This window comes from Canis lupus, chromosome 16, assembly GCF_048164855.1.
Source record: "Canis lupus baileyi chromosome 16, mCanLup2.hap1, whole genome shotgun sequence".
In the NCBI taxonomy this organism is placed as follows: Eukaryota; Metazoa; Chordata; class Mammalia; order Carnivora; family Canidae; genus Canis; species Canis lupus.
The window spans coordinates 27,867,261-27,889,930 of NC_132853.1; the positions used below are offsets into that span (position 1 = coordinate 27,867,261).

At 43.3% G+C, this 22,670-nt stretch overlaps 1 protein-coding gene, 1 long non-coding RNA gene, 2 other non-coding genes and 1 pseudogene across 4 annotated transcripts in view; 4 read left to right on the forward strand and 1 right to left on the reverse strand.

Moving 5' to 3' along the window:
- TEX14 (testis expressed 14, intercellular bridge forming factor) overlaps nucleotides 1-22,670 on the forward strand; it is a 108,295-nt gene that overhangs the window by 22,746 nt on the left and 62,879 nt on the right. The gene's annotated exons all lie outside the window — the stretch shown is intronic.
- Nucleotides 2,687-2,901, forward strand: LOC140607687 (small nucleolar RNA U3). Its single transcript, XR_012009642.1, has one exon. It is a non-coding gene; the product is annotated as a small nucleolar RNA U3 (small nucleolar RNA).
- LOC140607686 (small nucleolar RNA U3) lies at nucleotides 7,774-7,988 on the forward strand. Its single transcript, XR_012009641.1, has one exon. It is a non-coding gene; the product is annotated as a small nucleolar RNA U3 (small nucleolar RNA).
- On the reverse strand, nucleotides 9,348-22,540 carry LOC140606422 (uncharacterized). Its single transcript, XR_012008738.1, has 3 exons — nucleotides 22,418-22,540; nucleotides 12,658-12,737; nucleotides 9,348-10,122 (listed from the first exon to the last, which is right to left on the reverse strand). It is a non-coding gene; the product is annotated as an uncharacterized lncRNA (long non-coding RNA).
- Nucleotides 14,601-14,775, forward strand: LOC140607689 (small nucleolar RNA U3; annotated as a pseudogene).

A 22,670-nucleotide genomic window follows, 5' to 3' on the forward strand; every position in this document is an offset into this window, starting at 1 on the left:
AAGAGCAGACATTAGGAAGAGGCCAAAAGCTACAAAGAGGATCAGCTAAGTTTGAAGGCCTTGCCCCTTGTTTATCTCATTGGTCCTTCCCCTCCAGCTCTGGAGTTGTCAGAAACAACCTTGAAGTCAGGGAACTGGAAGAGCAGAGAGAGGTTTTGATTTAACAGGACTGGACAATTTATTACCTGAAATGACTGTGCTTGAGGGCCTCAAAATGACTTAAATACTATGGAATCTGCCTGAGATGCCTCTCCAGGGAGGGAAAAGGTAAGGTAATCAAAAGAGTGTACTTGAGGGCAGTAAAAAGGGAAGAAATGTTTCTTGATTGTATCTACTTGGTTCAGCCCATTCAGAAGACCAGTTATATAAATTATATGAATTCTAAAACTAAAGGTGGGTTCCTGAGTTCCAGAGCCTCAACCCAGACTTTATTCATTTTTTTATTACATATATATTAATTGAGTCTTGGGGTTGGGACACCAAGAACAGATGTGTCCTTGCCTTCCAGGAGAGTAATCCAGCAGAAGCAGCAGACATGAGTTAGTAATTAAAGTACTGAGAAGGGTGGGAGGCAAAGAAGTACAGCAGGTACATCTCAGCCTCCTTGTCTGGGGAGTAATCAAGGGAAACCTGTTAGAGGAAGGTATATTTAGGTCAGGACCTTAACAAAGAAAAAGTTGAGTTGGGGGCGCCTGGCTGATTTACTCGGTGTAGCATGTGACTCAGGGTTGTGAGTTTGAGCCCCACATTGGGTGTAGAGATTACTTAATAAAATATTGAAAAAACAAAAACAGGATGTGCTGGAGTGATAGAATTACATGCATTTGGAGAGTCTGTCTACATGCACAGTATGGCATGGATATTGAGGAGTTCCTAGAAACGTTGGAGGAATGGAGAATGGAAAAGTGTTAAGAATCCAGACCACAGCCAGGCTCTTGGGTAAAAGTGATTGGAAGGCACTTTATTATTTTTTTTAATTTTTTAAAGATTTACTTATTTATTTATTCAGAGAGAGAGAGAGAGAGAGGCAGAGACACAGGCAGAGGGAGAAGCAGGCTCCATGCAGGGAGCCCAACGTTGGGACTGGATCCCGGGTCTCCAGGCGGCGCTAAACCGCTGTGCCACCGGGGCTGCCCTGGAAGGCACTTTATAACTTCAAGATATTAGGAGCTGCTCTGACACCAGGGGATGTGTCTCAGACCTGGGCAGATTGCCCAAACACTGTCTCTTTTTCTTTCTTCCTTTTTTTTTTTCCTCTTAAGATTTTATTTATTTCACAGAAAACACAAGCGGCGGGGGGAGGGGAGGGCAGGAGAGGGAGAAGCAGGCTCCTCGCTGAGCAGGTAGCCTGATGCAGGGCTGGATCCCAGTAACCTGGGTTAATGACCTGACCTGAATCCCAGGACCCTGCGTTAATGACATGAGCTGAAGGCAGACGCTTAACCAACTGAGCCACCAAAGCTCCCCAAACGCTGTCCCTTTCTGATGGAATTTAAGTACAGAACATTTGACTGTCTCTGAGGAGATTGCATTAGAAGTGGTTAGATGAGATGAACCTGATGGTTGTATTAACACTGAAAAATGTGTTTGATTCAGAAAACCACATGCATGTTTCTTTAAGGAGAAACCGGGATTAACTTTGCTACAGGTAAATAAATAGACTGCTTCTGAGATGTACAAGCCAGGAAGGTGAAACATTCAGGACTGAACTTTGAGTGATGATATATTTATTTAGTGCTTTATTAGAGAACTTAATTTGGAGACTAGACCTCCTGACACTTTGGCTTACCAAAAAGAATTTGGACTTGGGATGTCTGGGTGGCTCAGCAGTTGAGCATCTACCTTCTGCTCAGGGTGTGATCCCAGGGCCTGGGGGGATTGAGTCCCACATCGGGCTCCCTGCAGGGAGCCTGCTTCTCCCTCTGCCTGTGTCTCTGCCTCTCTGTGTGTCTCTCATGAATAAATAAATAAATAATCTTAAAAAAAAAAAAAGAATCTGGACTTGATTTAGTACCAGGCATACCTAGGTTCCAACAGTGGTTTCCCCAGCTGTGTGATGTTATAGCCTGCATCTGTGAGAATGAGGAAGTAATGATACCCTTCTTCAGTTGCTTAGAGGATTAAATGAAACGGAGTAAAATGCCTGCCATCAAGTGCATATTCAATAAATCATCACGGCTATGATGATTGTTATGTGGTATTAGAAGAATACCACTTGTTACCTATCTGTCTCTTCTCTGCCTCCACCTCCCGCCTCTCTTTTAAGACAAAGGAAACTTGGTCTCTTCAAGTCAGCGGACTTCTGTAGCAAGCCAGAAGCAGTCCAACGCTGACCAGTGGCGTGAACAGCGTTTTCTTAGCCTGTAGTGGGGCGGCGCAACCCCACCGGGACCCAAGTGTTGCCTGCTGCGGTGGGCGGGGCAATACAGGTCCCTTCGAGTTGGAGTCAGGCATGCAGCGTGTGATTGGCTGCTAGGAAGCCGCATGTTAATAATGCTTGTTCATGATTTATGTATCGCTGGAAGAGTTACAGGCGAAAAATGTTTTAAATTTTGCCATTTGACCGAATTGTTGTGAAATATAAAATAAAATGTATATGAATAGGCAGATGAATTGATAAAAATTTCGCCATGAGTACAAAGTGTATGGCTGCCCTAGACCTTTCAGAGGTATCAAGGACGAGATTAAGACTATACTTTCAGGGATCATTTCTATAGTTTGTTACTAGAGAAGTTTCTCTGAATGTGTAGGGTACCCGAAACCACGAGGAGGAGGTGTAGTATCCCTTCCTGAGCGTGAAACTGGCTTTGGGCATCACTTTGTTGTTGCCCATTGTTCTTGATGATCGTTCTTTTTTCTCCTTCGGGGGGAATTAGAGGGAAGGGATACCGTCTGAGTGGTTTCTTGAGTGATCTGAGTTAAGATTAGACGTGTTAGTTAGGCTCATGCGTCTCTTATTTCTTTCCCTGGGGAGGTAGTGTTTTCTCTTACACCTTTATTTTTGGAAGTTTCTCTAGTAGCTTTCACCTGCCATGAGGTAATTGGTTGAAATCTCTGGGTGGCTCGACATGAATGAATAAATAAATCTTCAAAAAGAAAAATTAGGGATCCCTGGGAGGTGTAGCGGTCGGCGCCTTTGGCCCAGGGCGTGATCCTGGAGATCCGGGATCGAATCCCACATCAGGCTCCCGTTGCATGGAGCCTGCTTCTCCCTCTGCCTGTGTCTCTGCCTCTCTCTCTCTCTCTCTCTCTCTCTCTCTGCCTAGCATAAATAAATAAATAAATCTTAAAAAAAAAAAAAGTACAATTAACATTCAGTCGGTTAAGCACAGGACTCTTGATTTTTTGCTGGGGTGTGAGACCAGAGTGCCATTGCTCCAGTCCTAAGCCGAGTTAGCCTCTCACTGTTTTGTGGATGCTGGCACAAGATTATAGATTCCTGGGTCAGAGATAAAGGACAGTTTATTATTCCCAGCAATAGCAGTAGCTAAAGTATTGTAATTTTTGCACTGGAGCCCCAGTTCCCAGATGGTGATGCAAAGAAAGCCGAGTGATGCCTGCATACAAGTGCGCTGCGTGACAGAAGAGGGGCTTCAGAAACCCAAGTGCAGGGAAACTGTGTCTTTTTTAATGGGCATACACCTGCCTGACATTTTCCCGAGAGGGAGACATATTCTTTATTATATTGAATAGAAAACAAACCTGCTCTTTGCTCTGGAGGGAGACACTGTCTCTAGCTCTCAAGTCTGTTTATGATACAAACATGCTTGAAAAGATGCTCTGGGCTGATGTGCAGAAATGTGAGATCTATGGAGAATTGCCTCTCAAAAATGACATGGATTGAATTATTTAAAGTTTGAAAGGGTGGAGGGTACCTAGCTGGCTCAGTCAGAAGAGCATATGACTTACAATCTCAGGGTCATGAGTTTGAGCCCCATGTTGGGTGTGGAAATTACTTTTAAAAAAATTACCAGGAAAGAACCCTTCCTGGGACACCTGGCTGGTCAGCTGGAGGAGTAGGCAACTCTTGATTGTGAGTTTGAGCCCCGTGTGAGTATAGAGATTACTTTTTTTTTTTTTTTTTTAGATTACTTAAATAAAATCTAAAAAAAAAAAAGTTTGAGAGGGAACCTGGCTACAGCTTGGGAAATGAATTGGAGAAGGGCATTGGTGAGTGAAGGCTAAGTTCTGTCCAGCTGAAAGATGATCACTTGACCAGCCAGGAAGATAGTAGAGGTGAAGGTGGAGGAATTTGAGAGGTGTGTGGGAGATAAATCATCAGACTTATGACAGGTTGGTGTGAAGGAAGGTGTCAGAGATGACCCTTGTTTTCTGGTTTGTGCTCCTGGACAGGTGGACAGTGGTACCATCACTGAGGTAGGAAACCGGGAGAAGCCTAGTTTTAGGGAGCAGGCAAGAGTAGCTTGGACATGTTGAGTTAAAGTGGTTTTGAGATATTCAATTCAAGATACCAGTCAACTAGGGGCAGCCTGTGTGGCTCAGCGGTTTAGCACCAGCCTTTGGCCCGGGGCGTGATCCTGGAGACCCCGGATCGAGTCCCATGTCGGGCTCCCTGCATGGATCCTGTTCCTTCCTCTGCCTGTGTCTCTGCCTCTCTCTCTCATAAATAAATAAATCTTAAAAAAAAAAAAAAAAAAAAAAGATACCAGTCAACTAGATGTAAGGTAGGCATATTTGTAGCTGAGGTCTGGCATCTGTTATGTGCTGCAAGCTAGCATCAGACATTGGATTGAAACCTGGTTTGGCATTGTCTCTGATCAAAGAAGTGTAAGTTCTCTATGCCTCCATTTCTTTGTAAAACAGGAATAATAATAACCTCCCTCATAGAAGTGTTATGAATATTGAATAAGGTCATTTGAGATATCCAAACTAGAAGGGACTTTTTTTAAAAAAAGATTTTATTTATTTATTCATGAGAGACACAGAGATTGAGAGGCAGAGACACAGGCAGAGGGAGAAGCAGGTTCCATGCCAGGAGCCAGATGTGGGATTCCATCCAGGACTCCAGGATCACGCCCTGGGCTGAAGGCAGATGCTTAACCGCTGAGCCACTCAGGCGTCCCTAGAAGGGACTTTCAAAGCAGATTATTTAGTCCAATTCCTTATTTCAGTATTTTATAATTAAGGATCATGTTTCTCTCCCCTCCCCCTTACCCCATTCTCTTTTTGCTGATCAGAAGTAGGGTGTTTCTATGTGTGTGTACATCACATGGGTGTGAGATATGCAGGGCGAAGTCTCAGGTTCCTTCAGGGAGGCCTAGCTTGTCACTTAATACCCAGTTGGTGACTTGCTCCTTTAGTAATCTTTTTTTTTTGTTTGTTTGTTTGTTTTTTTTTTCCTTTAGTAATCTTGAGGACAGGAGTTTTGATTTTCTTTTTGGTCTGCTGAATGCTGTTCATTGGGCAAATACATGGCTGTTGTCTGTCAAGAAATGGCCAGAGGGCTTTCCAGTCAGGATACAGGCTATATTCTTAGCCTTTTCCTCTTCATAGCACCTCTGATTGCTAAGCCGACTCAAAACAATAAGTAGTTCATCACCAGCCATCTTTTCTCAGGAATGGCAGCCCTATGATTTGACGCCTTAGCCTTTGTAAGAAATGCCTAAATGATGTCTCTTGGCTCCTCAGTCCATACACTTCAGATTCCCTTTTCTCCCTTTGCAACTTCTGCACCACTCTCCCTCCCCCCCACCAGCCGCCACCAGTACATCTACTGCCTATTTCTTTCCTTATGGGTTTACTTTAGTCAGGTCAGTTTATTAAGTTTTACCTAGTTCTAGACTTAGGCAAAACACAAAGAGCCTTTTCTGTAGGTTACATGGAAGGAGATAAGGACTTAGAAGATACAGAAAGGTGTAATGTCAGTGCTCAAGATGGCAGGACACAGCCTTGTGGCCTTGTGGCCTTGTGGCCTTGTGGAGTGAGCTACTTAACATTCTGAGTTTTCATTTCCTTAAACTCTTAGGGTTAGTTAGTTCCAAGATTAAATGGGATGATCTATGTAAAGGGTTTAGTAGAAGGCCTGGAACATATTAAAGTACTGGAGAAATAATAGGGATTTTGGTTTTATTTCTGTTTTTTTGTTTTGCCTCTCTTTTAATGAACAAGAGAAATCACATTTAAGTCCCGAGTATTTTGGGGGGTTAGGGTAGAAGTGCACAGCTGGTCAGACTCACCTGGCAAGTTATTAAAAAAAATAATAATATAAGACTTATTTAGATTGAATTTTATTTAATACAGAGCAGCACTGAGAAGAAAACTAAAAAAATCCTGATCTTTGTCTAGATAGGCCTCATGATATTTAAAATAAAGGTGATGGGCAGCCCCGGTGGTGTAGCGGTTTAATGCCACCTGCAGCCCAGGATGTGATCCTGGAGACCTGGGATCAGGTCCCACATCCGGCTCCTTGCATGGAGCCTGCTTCTCCCTCTGCCTGTGTCTCTGCCTCTGAGTGTGTGTGTGTTTCTCATGAATAAATAAATAAATCTTTAAAAAAATAATAATATAAAGGTGATACAATTTAAGATTTAAAAATTACAAACAATACGAAAATATACATGATTACCTATTAAAGCAGACCCCCCCAACCCTACAGTTGTTACTTTTTCCAATTAAAAAGAGTAAGTGGGGGTGCCTTAGTGGCTCAGTAGTTAAGCATCTGCCTTCAGGGGGAGTCATGATCTAAGGGTCTTGGGGTTCCCTGCTCAATGGGGAGTCTGCTTCTACCTCTCCCTCTGCTCCTCCCCCTGCTTGTGTGCACGCTTCAAATAAAATCCTTTTTAAAAAATGCAGGGGAAAATCGTTTTTCTTTTTTTTTTTTTTATCTTATTAATTTGGGAAAGCTGAGAGCATGAGTGGAGGACAGAGAGAAGCAGACGCCTGGTGGAGCAGGGAGCCAGATGTGGGACTGGATCCTGGAAGTGCGGGATCATGACCTAAGCCAAACACAGACCCCTAAACAACTGAGCCACCCAGGCGCCCCAAAAATCGTTTTTCAAAATAAAACGTCCACATTTCCCCGTTTAAGACTGGCCTGGATGGGATTCCTGGGTGGCTCAGAGGTTGAGCATCTGCCTTTGGCTCAGGGCCTGATTGAGGTTCTCGGGATCGAGTACGGCATCGGGCTCCCTGCGAAGAGCCTGCTTCTCCTTCTGCCGGTCTCTCTGCCTCTCTGTGTCTCTCAGGAGTAAATAAATAAAATCTTAAAAAAAAAAAAAAAAAGACTGGCCTGGATACATTGTTTTGAAAAGCCACCCAGGTGAATCCAATATGTGTCCCTTAGGTTCCCACACAAGTAAGTAACCAGCAGCCGGTCTCAAAGTAAGTGTTAAATTAGCTTTCGAAATTCAGAATCTTAGAGGTTTAAAAAAAAACCTCAAAAAAAAAACTAAAAAAAAAAAAAAAAAAAACCACCCTTAGATGGGGCGTATAATACAAGAGATGCGGGCACTAGTTGGCGCCCCTCTGCGCACCGTTACACCGTTACACTAGTCCGGAAGTGTTAGAACGACAAGAGCTTCTGATTGGCTGTCGGTCCTTAACAGGCTAATTAAGAACTAGAAGACTTAATTTCTAAAAGACAAAGACTCTTAAGAGTACCCATAATGTTTTAAAAGGTGGTGTATAAAATAGCACTTTGAAAATATGTTTATGTGACATTTCTGAAAGGGGAAGAACATGGGGGGGGGATGTCGCCACTAGCAAAAAGTGTGTGGCTGCTACAGGCCTAACGGAGGCTCGAAAATCGAGGTCAAGACTATACTTTCAGGGATCATTTCTATAGTTTGCTACTAGAGAAGTTTCTCTGAACGTGTAGGGTACCAGAAACCACGAGGACGAGGTGCAGCGTTCCTTCCTGAGCGTGAAACTGGCTTTGGGCGTCACTTTGGTGTCTGCCTTTTGTCCTTGATGATCGTTCTTTTTTCTCCTTTGGAGGAACAAGAAGGAAGGGATGCCATCTGAGTGGCTTCTATATGTCTACGTTCCTAAAGATAGATTGCTGTGGGGATTATTACTGTGTTGTGTGGGTCTTTATTTACTATGCTTTTTTAAAAAATATTTTTAAAGCTCTGTATTTACTTGTTGGTAGAGATAATACAGGTATAGGGAGGAACTGATTCCATGCGGAAAATCTGACATAGGGACTCAATCCTGGGCTGCAGGCGGCGCTAAACCACTGCCCCACAGGGCCTACCCTACTACACCTTTTTAAAAGAAGTTTTGGCTGCTATTTTAGTGCTCTTACTTTTTTTTTCTTTAACCTTTTTCTTTGCACCGGGAGCCCGACGCGGGATTCGATTCCCGGTCTCCAGGATCGCGCCCTGGGTCAAAGGCAGGCGCCAAACTGCTGCGCCACCCAGGGATCCCCAGTGTTCTTATTTTGTCGGGTCTTTGACGGTGTATAAAAGCAGATCTGTATCGGCGGTCTATTCATTTGGGTTGGGGAGAAATATTTCAGTTCAATGCGGAAGTGTTTGGTCTGTTTGGGCGCCTTTAAAGTTTTGTCATTTTTTTCCCCCAATACACGTAAGCCACTTTATTTTATAGATTTTCTTCTCTGTATTTAACTCAGGGAAGGGAATATAGCACACTTTACATTTAGTTTTATAGAATGTTAAATAACTGGAAGTCATAACACTCGGATAGAGAACTGGAGATAGGTGTTGTGTTTTGTTTTTGTTATTCTAAAGCTAATTACTAAAAGAATGGCTTGATGTGCTCTGTGGTGGCAATTAGATTGGGTCAGGGGTTGAAGTGTCAAAATGTGAGGCCTGGTTAGGCACCAACTGCTTTAATCTAGGTAGGAGGAAGGTGGTGGTGATGATGGAGAAAGAGAAGTTGATTAGATCTGAAAGATAATATTGGCAGGACTTGGGGGATTGATTCAATACAGGTATGAGTGAGAGCGGCTATCTGAAGGCTAATTGTCAGATTTTATGACTTGAGCAAATGGTTCCCTTTGTTAAAATGGGGAGAATGGAGGAGTAACTGAATTAGGTAGGGCAATAGGGTGGGAAGTGATGGTAGAGTTCAGTTTAGGGCAGATTTAGGAAAGATTTCAGAACTTTAATGGATGAATGGCAAAAGGAGTTGCAATTCCCAAAGCAGACTGAGAAGCAGCAGCCAGACAGGTACGAGGGAAACCAGAGGAATGTGCTTGATCAAAGCCAAGGAAGGAAAGTGGGACGGAGAGATGTATAAAAAGCATATGAGAGATTAAGATGCAGATAGGTATCCACAGCATTTAGTGATGACTTTATTGGTCTTTTTTTTTTTTTTTTAAATAATTCTCCTTTTTTTTTTTATTTATTTATGATAGTCACAGAGAGAGAGAGAGAGGCAGAGACACAGGCAGAGGGAGAAGCAGGCTCCATGCACCAGGAGCCTGATGTGGGATTCGATCCCGGGTCTCCAGGATCGCGCCCTGGGCCAAAGGCAGGCGCCAAACCACTGCGCCACCCAGGGATCCCTATTGGTCTTTTTAAAATTTTTATTTTATTTATTTATTTGAGAGAACGAGTGAGCACAAGAAGGGGGAGTTGCAGAGGGACAAGGAGAATCAGGCTCCCCACCGAGCAGGGAGCCCAATGTGGGGCCTCATCCCAGGCCCCCCGGGACCCTGGGACCACAACCCGAGCCAAAGGCAAACGCCCAACCGATGCAGCCACCCACGCAGCCCCAACTTTATTGGTCTTGTGGTAGAGACAGAAACTGGTTTGGGTTGGGCTGATCAATGAAAGGATATGAGGGCTTGCCACTGGGTGGAAAGAGCTCCCAGAAGATCAAGCTGTCATGAACAATAGAGTCAGATATTCATTTGAGGAGTTGGGGGAGGGAGTGAGGGTGTGGGATGTAGATAGGAAGATGGGAGAATTAAAGATAGGAGAACAAGTCTGAGTGCAGATGGAAGGACTGGGTAGAGCAGAGGAAATTGGGATTTAGCAGAGAGCAGCACCAGGGGCAGGTCTTTGAGTCTGCCAGAGTTGATGTAGAGTGCAGATGCAGACAGTTCATCCATGTAATGAGACCATAGTGAGGGTTTTTCAACTGATAGCTTCTAGTTCTGTGCCAAGTGTGAGGCAAAATCATTGCTGACGGAGGCTGGTGAGGAAAGGTAGGAGAGATGAGAATAAAGAAGGAAAGAGCGGTGCCACTATGGCTAAGTTGGTAGAGCATACGTCCGTCAATCTCAAGGTTGTGAGTCTAGAGATTATTTAAAAATAATTTTAAAAAGGGTGCCTGGCTGGCTCAGTCGGAAAAGCATGTGGCTCTTGATCTTGGGATTGTGAGTTGAATGCCCACAGTGGATGTAGAGATTGCTTAAATAAATAAAAGCTAAAAGAAAATAAATTGAGAAGGAAAGAAGAAAGTCACCCCTTGAAAGTGTGCCCTCTTTTCCTTTCCTGCTGTTGAAGCCTTGAGATTACTTCCTGGTCTTGGAAGTACCTCCCCAGATCACAGTTAATTTCTCTTTCTTCTACTCTAGCTACCACGTACCATGTATTTCTTCCTTGATTTTCTCCTTTTGGATCTACATTGCCCAGGTTTTCACTTTGAGACCTAAATTAGTTTTTGGTCATCTTTAAAGGTTGGGGGCTGTAAGGTAAGTGTATGCTCTGGAGTTGACTCATTGGTTTGCTATTTACTAGCTGTGGGTTCTGGGGACATTTCTTAACTAAGTCTGTCCCTCTAACATAGGTAGATGTAGTAAGAATAACATCAACAGGGATCCCTGGGTGGCTCAGCGGTTTAGCGCCTGCCTTTGGCCCAGGGCACAATCCTGGAGTCCCGGGATCGAGTCCCACCTCAGGCTCCCGGCATGGAGCCTGCTTCTCCCTCCTCCTGTCTCTGCCCCCCCTCCATGTCTATCATAAATAATAAATAAATCTTTAAAAAAAAAAAGAATAGCATCAACACATGGGATTATTGCAAGGGTTAAATTAGATAAAACAAGAAGAGTGGTTGAATGCTCCCTTTCCCTATTCTGAAAAAGCCCTTCCCTTAGATGTGAAATCCCTGTTTCTTCTTCAGTCTTCTGTTAGCAGCACTGTCCACCGAGTTGTTCCAGGCACAAACCAACTTAACACCTTTGAAACCTCTTTCCGTCACCCACCCTCAGCAAGTCCATCAGTGTGACCTATTGACTCGACTTCCAGAATAACCCAATTTCTCCTTCTTCCTTGCTACATATACCCAATGCAAGCCACCATAATCTCTCCCACAGACACCTAAGGCAGTGGCCTCAAAACTGGTTTCCATAGCTTTAAACCTCTCAGTGGCTTCCCTTCACACTTAAAATCCAGACTCCTTTGCCCTCATCCTTGCTTAGAAAACTCGCAGATATCTGGCCCCTGTCTATACCTCCCTTCTTCCTCAGACCCTTATACTCTCCAGCTATCTCCAAGTTGCCAGAACATACTACTTTGTTCCCTGCTTTAAGTATTTGCATTAGGTTTTTTTTTTTTTTTTTAGATTTTTAATTTATTCATAGAGACAGAGGCAGAGACACAGGCAGAGGGAGTAGCAGGCTCCAAGCAGGGAGCCGGACGTGGGACTCGATCCCGGGTCTCCAGGATCACACCCTGGGCTGCAGGCGGCGCTAAACCACTGCACCACTGGGGCTGCCCTTGCATTAGCTTTCTCTGTGTAAAATGTAATCTCAAAAGAGAGGCCTTCTTTGACCACCCAAATCTAAAGTAGCCATCAATCTCACTCTGTTTCAACATGTCCTTGGCATGCCTCATTATCTGGCTCTTAAGTATTTGTTGCTGTCATATTTCTCCCTCACTAGAATGTAAGCTCAGTGTGAGAGTGGGGACCTTTACTCACCTCATACCTCTGTATGCCCAGTACCTAGTACATAGCAAAGTGGGATAATAGCAAACATAGCAAAGTGGGATGAAGTAGGATAATGGTTAAGTAACCAACCAGCTCTGCTATCTAACTTTTTTTTTTTTTAAGATTTTATTTGTTTATTCATGAGAGACACACACAGAGAGAGGCAGAGACATAGGCAGAGGGAGAAGCAAGCTCCATGCAGGAAGCCTGATGTGGGACTCGATCCCAGGACTCTGGGATCATGCCCTGAGCCAAAGGCAGATGCCCAACCACTGAGCCACCCAGGCGTCCCAATCTAACAGCTTTATGACCTTTGGCAAGTTACCTAATCTTTCTGTCTCTTAGTTTCTCCATCCATAAAACTGGGATGATTAACAATTGCACTTATCTAATTTAGAATAACATTTAGAATAACACCTGGTACCTGGCAAGCCCTCAATAAATAGTAAATATTGTTGAGTTGGCACTCAAGTTGTAGTTAGTACACAGGGATATGAGGGGTGCAAGAACATCTGGCTGTGAGGGGTCCCAAACAGACCCTGGTTCAGCCACTTGTCACTGACAAAACCCAAAGGCAGAGAAACAAGTGGTAGTAGAACAAGAAAGGAATTTAAGTGAGGCCAACACTGGGAAGACAGCAAACTAGTGTCTAAGACTTGTCTAAGATCTCCAAAATGCCCCCAATACTTCCAGGTTTATATAAGGAAAATGGAGGGCAAAGGTGGGTGGGTACATGCAGGTAGGCAGTGAAGGTTAAATGGATTATTGTTGTGGAATCAATCCTGGGTGGGGTCTTACTGGCTCAGGGCAATCCTTGTTGCTTGAGGAAGTAGTTTTGATTCCCAACAGGGTATATGTTTTTCTGCAGGGTCTTTTGCCTGAGTTAAGAGATAAACCGAAACAAAAAACCTAATTAAAAAGTTTCAGGTCACGGTGCCTGGGTGGCTCAGTGGTTGAGCGTCTGCCTTTGGCTCTGGTTGTGATCCTGGGGTCCTGGGATCGAGTCTCGCCATCGGGCTCCTCACAGGGAGCCTGCTTTTTTCCCTTTGCCTGTGTCTCTGCCTCTCTCTCTGTCTCTCATGAATAAATAAATAAAATCTACAAAAAAAAAAAAAAAGAGGGATCCCTGGGTGGCGCAGCGGTTTGGCGCCTGCCTTTGGCCCAGGGCGTGATCCTGGAGACCCGGGATCGAATCCCACGTCGGGCTCCCGTGCATGGAGCCTGCTTCTCCCTCTGCCTGTGTCTCTGCCTCTCTCTCCCTCTCTATCATAAATAAATAAAAATTAAAAAAAAAAAAAAAAAAAGAACTTTGAGGTCATGGGTGCGTGGCTGGCTCAGTCAGAGCATGTGATTCTTGATCTCTAGGTTGTAAGTTTGAGCCTCATATTGGGTGGAGAGATTACTTAAAATCTTTAAAATCTTAGAAAAAAAAAGTTTGAGGTCAAAATGGAGGCAGGCAAAATCCTCTTTCAAAATAATGTCAACTTCACCGAACAACTAGTTTTATTTTAAAAACTTGAAAGATGGGCAGCCCCTGTGGCGCAGTGGTTTAGCGCCGCCTGCAGCCCGGGGCGTGATCCTGGAGACCCTGGATCGAGTCCCGCGTCGGGCTCTCTGCGTGGAGCCTGCTTCTCCCTCTGCCTGTGTCTCTGCTACTCTCTCTCTCTGCATCTCTATGAATGAATAAATAAATAAAGTCTTAAAAAAAAAAAAAAACTTGAAAGGTGAGGTACCTGGCTGGCTCAGTCTGTAAAGCATGCAACTCTTAATCTCAGGGTTGCAAGTTTCAAGCCCCACATTGGCCATAGAGCTTTCAAAAATACACACACACACACACACACACACACACATACATACCTACTCAAAAAAATGTGAACAGGTATTGCAAAAGTATGGTAAGAATCCCAAAGGCTTTGTTTTCAGGCATTGGTTCTCAGCCACCCAGATCCTCTCCCTGCCATAGTCATGATGCCCTGTCCCTACCAGCATTTGAAAGCCAAACTCTTAGGACAGCCATTTCACACAACTGCTAATGTTTATTAATCACTTGAATCAGCTTGCTTCTCACTAGCAAAGGCCAAGGCCTGTCACTTCCTTTTGCTTTCAGGGGTGAGGCTGCTTTACTAGAACTGTGGAGGGAATGTCTCCTAGACTTTAAAGATGTAGGCTGCTGAGTGAAGTAAGTCAGTCGGAGAAGGACAAACATTATATGTTCTCATTCATTTGGGGAATATAAATAATAGTGAAAGGGAATATAAGGGAAGGGAGAAGAAATGTGTGGGAAATATCAGAAAGGGAGACAGAACGTAAAGACTGCTAACTCTGGGAAACGAACTAGGGGTGGTGGAAGGGGAGGAGGGCGGGGGGTGGGGGTGAATGGGTGACGGGCACTGGGGGTTATTCTGTATGTTAGTAAATTGAACACCAATAAAAAATAAATTAAAAAAAAATAAATTACATTCAGTATTGTTTGAAAAAATAAATCTAATGAGATTAAAAAAAAATAAAGATGTAGGCTATGATTGGCTGTCATTCAGTATTATGTTAATTGAGCATGACTATAAATTTTTTTAAAATCTTGAATTTCCACTTAAAACACTATAATGTGTTTTTAAGTGATAGTATTTGAAAGATTGTATTATAAAACCTCTCTCTTTTTCCAGTAGAATCAGAAATAGGGCAACTATCTTGCCATTCATTAGTAAAGACTCTGGCTGCCAACGGAAGCTGCAAGTTCAAAGTAGACTATACTTTCAGGGATCATGTCTATATAGTTTATTACTAGAGAAGTATCTCTGAATGTGTTGAGTACCCAAAACCATGAGGAAGAGAAGCTAGCTGCTCATTTCCCCTTGATGAGAGTTCTTTTCCTCTTTGGGGGATTAAGGGACAAGAGAGACACACTGTCTGAGGGGCTTGTGTTTTCCCTTGGTTTAATTGAAGGCATTTTATTAACCTTGCTCTGTAAGTAGCTCTGCCTGCCTCTTTCTCTCTGTGTCTCTCATGAATAAATAACATCTTTTTAAAAATAGTTGTTCCTGGGCAGCCCCGGTGGTGCAGTGGTTTAGCGCTGCCTGCAGCCCAGGGCGTGATCCTGGAGACCCTGGATCGAGTCCCACATCAGGCTCTCTGTATGATGCCTGCTTCTCCTTCTGCCTGTGTCTCTGCCTCTCTCTCTGTCTCTATGAATAAATAAAAAATATTTTTAAAAAATAGTTGTTCCTTTTTTCTTTTGGCATGTGAAGCTTTTTCTTTTCTTTTTTCTTTTCTTTTCAAGATTTCATTTATTTATTCGTGAGACACACAGATAGAAAGAGGCAGAGACACAAGCAGGCTCCCTGTGGGGAGCTGGATGCCGGACACGATCCCGGAACCCCGGGATCACAACCTGAGCCAAAGGTGGATGCTCAACCACTGAGCCACCCAGGGTGTCCCTCTTCTTTTCTTCAAGGAACTCCCTGTGTCTTGTTTGGGCCTTTTTTTTTTTTTTTTTTTTAAGATTTTATTTATTTATTGGCACAGAGAGAGGGGCAGAGACACAGGCAGAGGGAAAAGGCGCCATGCAGAGAGCCTGATGTGGGACTCGATCCAGGGTCTCCAGGATCACACTCCAGGCTGCAGGTGGCACCAAACCGCCGTGCCACCGGGACTGCCCTTGTTTGGGCCTTCTTCAGTTTATCTTGAGCAATGGGATATAATCTTGAGTTGCTTTTTTTTTTTTTTTTTTTTTTTTTTTTAAAGGAGGGTAGGGAGAGAATCTTAAGTGGACTCCACATGAGGGGCTCTATCTCAAGACCTGAGCTGAAATCAAGGGTTGGTTTGCTTAACCAACTGGGCCTCAGGCACCCCAGAGTTTTGTTTTGTTTTTATTCATTTGAGAGAGCACAAGCAGGGGGAGAGAATGAGGGAGATGGAGAAGCAGTCTCCCTGCTAGGCTGGATCCCAGGACCTGGAGATCATCACCTGTGCAGAAGGCAGACCCTTAACCATATAAGCCACCCAGGTGCTCCCAGCATTGTTGTTTTTCTGTTATTGAATGAATGAAAGAAGGGAGGGATGAGAATTAAAGATGTCTTCCTCCTGACAGTATTTCCATTCCTTTTCCATCTTTATTTTTATACTTTCCACAGAATGCCCAGATGAATCTGAGTATAATCACATACCCACTTAAGTAATTTGGTTATTTCCAGGTAAAATGATTTACAACCAATCTCAGCATTATTGCACTGGACTTTGTCCACAGATCCAGGGTTCTCATGCTTACAGACCCTATGGGAGAGAGCTGAAAGCTTTGGTGCAGCACCTCCACTGTTAACAGCTATGAAAGGACCCAGGAGTACCTACTGCCTTTAGAGATGAAAAAGGTATCCACAGTCCCTGGGAGCTCAAAGTCTTGGGCTCAAAGTCTGAAAAATCTCTCCTTTAAGAAACAGACTTCTGGCAGGAGCTGCAAAGTTGGCAAATCTAGTTTCAGACTACCTGGAGTTAAAATGGACACCTTGGGCAGCCCAGGTGGCTCAGCGGTTTAGTGCCGCCTTCAGCCCAGGGTGTGATCCTGGAGACCTGGAATCGAGTCCCACGTGGGGCTTCCTGCATGGAGCCTGCTTCTCCCTCTGCCTGTGTCTCTGTCTCTCTCTCTCTGTGTCTCTAATGAATAAATAAATAAAATCTTAAAATAAATAAAATATCCTAAAAAAATAAAATGGACACTTTTTTAGTTTTATGTAAATCAATGAACTCTTGCCATTCTAATAATTCTTTAGAACACTTTCATTTTTTTAGTATCAAATTTATAATCTCTTTGTTTTGATATTTTATTGAAGCCATTTCTCTACTCTTCTGCTCCAAGCTGAACCTCTCTTTCCAAAACAACTTGAGCTCATGATTTTCTCTTAGCCACCATTTTGGGAATTCCCTTAGCTTGGGTTGCAACTCGTCTTTTCTAGATTCCACTCCTCTTAGTCCATTCTTACATTTTACTGAAACAAAGAAAAAGGGTGCACTGAAGGTAATTACTTTGAAATATGAAAAAAAAAATGAAAATCTGAAGTGTTTTCCCCCCCATCCTCATACCTGCTTGGTAATTTGGAAGGCACAAAATTCTAGGTTGAAATAAATTTTCCCGGGATCCCTGGGTGGCGCAGCGGTTTGGCGCCTGCCTTTGGCCCAGGGCGCGATCCTGAAGACCCAGGATCGAATCCCACGTCGGGCTCCCGTTGCATGGAGCCTGCTTCTCCCTCTGCCTGTGTCTCTGCGCCTCTCTCTCTCTCTCTCTGTGTGACTATCATAAATAAATAAAAATTAAAAAAAAAATGAAATAAATTTCCCCCAGGATTTGAAGCTATCCTATCATTGTTGTATTTTAGCTTTAATCTTGTTATTGAGAACCCTGATGCTATTAGGATTGTTGATTTTTCTATGTGAAGTGGTCTTCTTCTCACTCTGGAGAATTTAATGTTCTTCTCTTTATCCCTGGTCTTCTGAAATGTCACGGGATTACTTCAGCATAAATCTGTTTACCTCTATTGTGATGTGTACTAGTGGGGTCTTTGAACTTGGACACTCATGCTGTTTTTTTTAAAGATTTATCTATTCATGAGAGACATAGAGAGAGGCAGAGACATAGGCAGAGAGAGAAGCAGGCTCCCTGTGGGGACCCTGATGCAGGACTCAATCTCATGACCTGAGCCAAAGCCAGAAGACGCTCAACCACTGAGCCACCCAGGCATACCAGGACACTCATGTTTCTAAGTCCTTGAAAATTTCATAAAATTTTTTTTATTGCCAAAACTTTAGGCAGTGTATTCTATAGTTTAACTGATCATTTTATTGCTTATTGCTTTGCACCACTCTTTGTTTCATGGGAAAAAAAATTCTCATGTTACTACCTTGTAAGCTTCCTCACTTTAAGCACTGAATTAGGATATCTTTTTAAATGTATTTATTTTAATTCCAGTTAGCATACATTGTCATATTAGTTTCAGTAGTACAGTACAGTACTGATACGGAGAACTCCATTCACTCCTGTGCTCATCACAAGTGCACTCTTTAATCCCCATCTCCTATTTCACCATTCCCCCCTCCACCTCCCTTCTGGTGATCATCAGTGTGTTCTCTATAGTTAAGAGTCTGTTTCTTTGTCTCTTTTTTTTTCCCCTTTGTAGTTTTTTTATTTATTCATGAAAGAGAGAGAGGTAGAGACATAGAGGCAGAGGGAGAAGCAGGCTCCCTGTGGGGAATCTGATGCAGGACTCAATCCCAGGACCCCTGGATCACGACCTGAGCTGAAGGCAGACGCTCAACTACTGAGCCGCCCAGGGTCCCAACTTGTTTTGTTTCCTAGGACCTGCATGTGAGTGAAATCATAGGGTATTAGTATTTTTCTGACTGGCTTATTTAGCTTAACATTATACTCCAAGTTGTTGTAAATGGCAAGATTTCCTTTTTTTTTTAATTAAATATTTTATTTACTTATTTGAGAGAGACGTCACAACCAGGGGGGAGGGGCAAAGGGAAAAGCAGACTCCCCACTGAGCAGGGAGCCTGACTCCGGACTTGATCCTAGGACCCTGGGATTATGACCAGAGCCAAAGGCAGACACTTAATCGACAGCCACAGGCATTCTAGATTTCATTCTTCTTTATGAATGAATAATATTTCATATATATATATATGCACACACCCCACATCTTCTTTATCCATTCATCAATCATTGGATACCTGGGCTGCTTCCATGTCTTGGCTATTGTAACTAATGCTGCAATAAACAGGGGTGCATGTATCCCTTTTAATTAGTGTTTTTGTATTCTTTTTTTTTTAAGTATTTATTTATTCATTCATGAGCCACAGAGAGAGAGACAAGACACAGGCTGAGGGAGAAGCAGGCTCCATGCAGGGAGCCTGACATGGGACTCAATCCTCTGGGCTGAAGGCGGCGCTAAATCGCTGAGCCACCCAGGCTGCCCATGTTTTTGTATTCTTTAGGTAGATACCCAGTTGTGGGATTGCTGGGTTGTAGAGTAGCTCCTTTATAAACTTTTTGAGGAACTTCCGTACTATTTTCCAGAGTGGCTGCACCAGTTTGCATTAACACCAACAGTGCAGAAGGGTTCCTTCTCCACATCCTTTGCCAACACCTGTTGTTTCTTGTGTTGATTTTAGCCATTCTGACAGATGTGGCTAGTTTCATTATTAGTGTATAATGCTGCTGCTTCATTATATTCTGTACATCAGTTCTGATGCCAGCGAGTAAAACCACTGTTTTCTCTTTTCAGTTTCACTTGTCAGTAGCCCAGCTCTGTTCTTAAAATTTGCATTATAACCCTTTTTTTCTTAAGATTTTATTTATTTGAGGGACACCTGGGTGGCTCAGCGGTTGAGCGTCTGCCTTTGGCTCAGGGTGTGATCCTGAAGTTCCGGGATCGAGTCTCACATCGGGCTGCCTGCATGGAGCCTGTTTCTCCCTCTGCCTGTGTCTCTGTCTCTCTGTCTCATGAATAAATAAAATCTTTAAAAATCTATTTTATTTATTTGAGAGGGAGAGCAAGAGCACAAAACAGGGGAAGGGGCAGAGGGAAAGGGACAGATTCCCCACTGAGCAGGGAGCCCAACATAGGGCTCCATCCCAGGATCCTGGGATCATGACCTGAGCTGAAGCAGACACTTAGCTGAGCCATCCAGGTGCCCCGGATTATCACTTTTCTAGTCTCACTGTTCCACCTGAGTTCAGGACTTTTAGAAGACACTGGAAACTCCTTTTGTCTCAGGAAATGTGTAGAACATGCTTCCTTTGAGTGACCTTTAAAATATATTTTTTCCCTTAAAATTTTTTTATTTTTTAAATGTGTTTTTAAAAAAATATTTATTTTTAGAGAAGGGGAGGGGCGGAGAGAGAATCTTAAGCAAATTCCCTGCTGATCTCATGACCCTGAGACCACGACTTGAGCCAAAACCAAGAGTCATTGCTTAGCTGACTGCATCCCTCACTTAAAAATGTTTTATTACAAAAGTAATATGAGGTTATTTTAACCAGAGGAATCAAAGATAAATAGATGGATAGATACAACTAATCTATCTTTACAAAATCTGCTTTACTATATACATTCTTACTTTTCCTTTTTAACAGTGCATCCTATTCATCTCTAGTCCAATTCCCGATGAACAGGGAGCCCCATGCCGAGCTCGATCCCAGGAACCTGAGATCATGACCTGAGCTAGAGACAGATGCTTAACCAACTGAGCCACCCAGGTGCCCCTACATAATGGGTTTTTAATATTCAAAGTAGGGTTTCTGGGTCCAGCTTTTCATAGATATTGCCATATCGCTTTCCAAAAGCATTATAACACTTCACAGTCCTAACTGCATTTAGGAAAGTGTCTGTTTTTCCACCTCTTCTCCAGCTCTGAGTGTTTTCTCATTTTTTATTGTTTTTCAAGCTTCAAAGCAAGTTTATGTTTTTCCACAATTTCAACTTAGGCACTATTTTATGTTGGTTTATTGAATATTGCAGAGTAGGGTGAAATACCCATCCTTCCTAAACACACATTATTTGTTTTACCCTCTCATTCCCTTTACATCCCATCATTCCACTTCCACAGCTATCTAGGTTTCCTGCTCTCAGAAATTAATACTTTATCTCCCCTTTGTGTTTAATGCTGTGGACAGCATTATTTAATTACTAAAGCCTTCTGCAATTCTGAGCAGCAAGACTGAGGAATTAGTATTAGAGGGAGACAGTGACAGTCTGTTGTAGTGCAGGGACTCTGGAGCCAGATTGTTGTGTGATCTCTGGCAAATTGCTTATCCTCTCTACACCTTGGTTTTTCTATCCATAAAACAGTGATAATAGTATCTTCCTCCTATTGTACTATACTGTTGTGAGGATTAAGTTAGAACAGTGCCTGGCACACGTCATTATCGATACCAGGTCTTGCTTCCTAAGAGACCTAGAGATTAGGTGATTGACTCATCTGAAGGCTCCAGGCTAAAAAGGGTTATTATTAGGACTTCCACACTTGAACCCTGATCTCTTTACTTTTTTTTTTTTTTTTTAAGATTTTATTTATTCATGAGATAGGCAGAGACACAGGCAGAGGGAGAAGCAGGCTCCATGCAGGGAGCCCGATGTGAGACTTGATCCCAGGACTCCAGGACCACGCTCTGCATCAAAGTCAGGTGCTAAACCGCTGAGCCACCCAGGGATCCCCTCTTTATGTTTAAGTCAGTTTTTGTACTATGTCACTTCTTGGGGGACTTATATTGATAACCTTTATATCAGTCACAATATGACTACCATGGGCTGCCCTGAAATAAGTATTTTTTGAATGAGTAAATTAATGAATAAATGTTTTCTACTAGGAAATCACCGAAAGGCTGTTATGTAAATTGTGGGGACAGGGTTTTTCAACCAATTTCTCTGCAGCCATCTGTATCTTCTAAATTACTGCTTATTGCCCCCCTAAGTGTTTCCTTAAGCCTTGGGAAGTCCTTAATTTTTTACTTTGTGAGCCCCAGGGATTAACCAGTCAACTTCCCTAAATGGTGTTCATGTCAAGAATGAATAATCTGCGATTTTACAAATTAGCTTGCTTCAGGTGTATGGAGGCAGGCAGAAGACAGGAGATTCATTCATTTAGTACCACGTGTTTGGGATATTGTGGGTATACAAGGTAATTTCATAGTCTCTGCCCTTCCGAGATTTAGTCTCATGCAAAGAGCAGGCATTAATCAAATAATCACAGAGAAGAGTATCTGGTTAAGGTAAGAGAAGGGTTCTCTGAGACAATGACACTTGGACAAATGTCAAAATGATGAAGTGGAAGTTAAGTTGGAGAAGGGATTGAGAGAGAATTCCTGGCCAAGGGAACAGCTTGTGCAAAGGCTCTGAGACAGAAGGGAATGTGGTGAGTAAAAGGGCTGGAAGTTCAGTATGGCTGAAGTGAGAGGGAATTTGGTGCAAAAGAAGGCTGGAGAGCTATCAGGTGTGTGGGTCACACCATGGACGTCCCGGTAAGCTATGGGGAGTGTTAGGTTTTTTTCCCAAATGAACGGGGGAGAGATGATAAAAACGGCAGGGCCAGGCAGTAGGCCCGAGAGTGCTTTAATGGGGAGCGCTCCCGGGCGAGGTTACGTGACTCGTGACTCGGAGGTGACTCGGAGAGGTGGCCGAGACGATGGGGGTGGTCCCTGGCTGGAAAGTCCCAGATGGAAAGTTTCGGTTTCCCATCTAGGCTTCGATTTACTGGAGATGACGTGCTGGTCATGGCTGCTTTGGCGGGAAGGTCAGCCATCTTGACCCAATTTGAGACGTCCGCCATTTTGGGGGCCCCTGTCTCTCAGCCAGCCCAACAGGGAGTTTTGTCTTTATCCCAAGAGCTGAGGGCTCCTGAAGCTTTAAGCAGAATTATGTATTCTGCTTATTTAAACATACTTATTAAATAATTCTTTGATTTGTTAAAAAAATCTGGTATTTAGATCACGGGATTAAGTTTAAAAACCAGGAGTGCTTTGTGAATCTAAGTCTTTGGCTTTGGGTCATCGGTTTCATCATCCACTTACGTTTCTTCCGCGAAAGGACTCCTCACTTTCACCGTCGGTCTAAACTGAGGCTTGTGCTGAAGTTCCGGCGCGTTTTGTAGTCGTCAGGGTCTACGTAAACCTGAGGAGGCGGAACTACCCGGCAACAGGGTGGGAGGGGTGAGTGGGAAAATGCCCTGCGATTGGCGGCTTATCAGGAGTATGTTAATTAAAGTGATAACTTGAAATGTCTTTTGAAACGCAGCATATTAAAAAACGCTTTGTCCAACTTTGG